Raw genomic sequence first — 2798 nt, 5'->3', positions numbered from 1 at the left:
TTCCTGCTTAGGTAACAAGGCTCACAGGGGTAAGAAACATAGGACAGGGAAAAGATTTTGGAAGGAGTGGATAAGTCCAATTTTGGACATGTCAAGTTTTAGATGTCTGTGGGTCATCAGGCAGCACCGATACCTGTTTTCTTAGAATAGTCTCTGTTAAGCTATTGAGTAGACTAATTAATTACTGAGAATATTTTGGCTGAAAGTTGGAAAAACGCAAATGGGTACAATCTCATTCAAGCCCAGGATTAATGGAGATAGGATTGGGAGTCATTTTCAGGTCACAGAAATCACCTCTTCAAACCCTAGTCTGCCCTCTGATAGAGAAAGTCTTTCCACTGGGGACACAATGTCTTATATTCTTTTTTAATTAATCCAGGAAACATTTATTTCAACTACTGTATGAGGCACTGGAGATGCAGAGATGATTAATTCATAGGCCCTGTCCCCCAAGCTTTCCACAGACTAATGGAAAGGAAAAATACGAGAACAAGAAAGTGTAAATCAGTGTGCTTAGTGCTTAGGATAGAGGCGGCAGAGGGTGCTGTGGAAGGGACCGCCATACAACAATGGACATGTGACGGGAGGACATGGTCGGTTTTGAAGGATACTAAGGAGGTCAAGCCAAAAGATGCTTATGAGTAACAGGATGTGACAAGGAGGAAGATGCAGGGTCTAGGATAAATCCAGGATTTTACCTGAGCTACTGGGAGGATAGTAGTGCCATCCACAGAAATGGGAACATAGGAGTGGAAGCAAGCTTTGTTATTTTACTGGGGAGGAGAAAGTGGGCTGCCAAGGAGTCTAACCAGAAAAGGCTATCAATCTGGAAGGCAAACTTCAAAAGACTGAAAAATGTCATGAAAGCCAATTTGGCCCATATGCATGCCCAGAAGTACAGAATACAAGCTGGACTAGACTTGGAGTCTGAGTTGTGCTGCACTGAGGGACATTCATTGCTGAACTACATTTTACAACAATATTGGGGGGGAGGAACCTCTAGAAACAAGCTGCTTGTTCCTCAAATAGCAAACACACATATTTTCTCACCACCAACGGGGCTGTTGCCAGGAAATCACACAGACCCCAAATAAAAAACAGGCCAAAGGAAAACAAAGAGAAAAGACTCCTAGTCTCCTGTTCATGGGGCACTGAAGTTCAGGGCAAGGCCCTCCTTAGGGGGTCACAGGGTCCAGATAAAATCCTCCCCAGAGTCCCTGAAATTTGTTTTTGCAGGTGAATCAGGAGGCAGGGGACCTGGGATAAGGATGGTTACTGAGTGCCTGTTCTGTGCCAGGCATTGTGCTTCATCCTTCACATTTCTTGTTTCCTTTCTCTCTATGAGGTCAGTATTATTATCATTCCTATCTTACAAATGAGGAAACAGGCTGTGAGGTTAAGCAACTTTCAGAGACCCATAGGAAGTGGCAGCAATGATGCTCAAAGCCAAGCCTGCAGACCACGTTGCTTTTCTCCACAATATACTGTCTGTCCGAAGAGAGCTGCCTGAGAGCTCCTGATGTATGGAAGTGAAGCTCCTACCACTGCCACCTCCACACAGGAAATAACTTAGTGACAATGCAGGGGCAGCATAATGAGCACGAATATAGGTAGATGCCTCAACCCTCTCTTTCTTTTTTGTTTTTTTTCTTTTTTTTAAACAACCTAATAGAGAAAGCCCCCGAGTCCTCACAGCCTCTCTCAGATCATGGGTCCTCTGAGCAAGCTGATAACTGCCACCAGGTCCCAGGCTAGGAGGTATTTCCCTGCTTTGTTCTATTCAGGCTTGGCTCTGGAAAGCAGAAGCATCACAGCACCATAGAGAACTAGACAGCTTAAAGGCAGCCTCTGTGAAATCCAGGACATGTCCCCCTTGACACACCGTAGCTCCAGGTGCAGCTGCTTATATGCCATGAACATGAGGGTACATACTGAAGTCCTACTTAGCACTTGCTCATCTGGCCGGCCTGCAACAGGAAACTGAATAATTTCTTTTTCTTTGGATGAGGCATAGCAAGCTGATTAATGATGTGAGGGAGAGTGGGCTGAGGAGGGGAGTTCTACAAATGTTTCTTTTAGGTGAGCCATAGCAGGCGTGGGGAAAGAAAGGTGTGCATTGTAAGGGGTGGCAGGCCGTGTTTGGCTAATTAGGGTTTGGTTAATGCTGGTGAGTGTCGAACATTCCTGCTAATGGCTGTTACTAATGGGAGAAATGGGATCATTTGTTAACTTTACTTACGAAAGTAAGTGTTGAAGGCAGGATGGAGAAAAAAAGGTGAACATGGACCATTTTGGCTAAGCCAAATGAGAAGTGGAAAAAACTCATGATTTTCTTAAAAAGATCAAGATTCTGATTTCACACTGGCACCAAGTTCCCTTGCCTTTATGAGAAAGTGGTCACCAATTTCTACTTGGCCTGCCTGATTTTTAAGCCCTTTGGCCATCTTCCAACTGACCTTTTCTCCCTGTTCAAACATGCAGACTTTTTTTTAAACGGAAGTTGTCTTGGAGGTATATGTTATTAAGAACTTACTGTGAACTGTGCTACGTGCTTTTACTTGCATGATTTCATTCAAGTTTTACAACAAAATTGTGAGACGTATATAAACATTTAATTCCTTTTTTACAGATGAGAAGATTGAAGCTTAGAATGCTAACCTACACAGCAATTAAGTAACACTTTTATTTTTGAAGGACTTATAGTTTAAAGAGCATCTTTAACTTTACGACTCCCCTCAGGATAACTTTTAAAAAATATTTTCTAAAGTACAAGTGTTTTACATGTTTTTACTCTTTCC

This window comes from Lipotes vexillifer, unplaced genomic scaffold, assembly GCF_000442215.2.
Source record: "Lipotes vexillifer unplaced genomic scaffold, Lipotes_vexillifer_v1.1 scaffold1109, whole genome shotgun sequence".
In the NCBI taxonomy this organism is placed as follows: Eukaryota; Metazoa; Chordata; class Mammalia; order Artiodactyla; family Lipotidae; genus Lipotes; species Lipotes vexillifer.
This window is presented reverse-complemented; position numbering follows the sequence as displayed.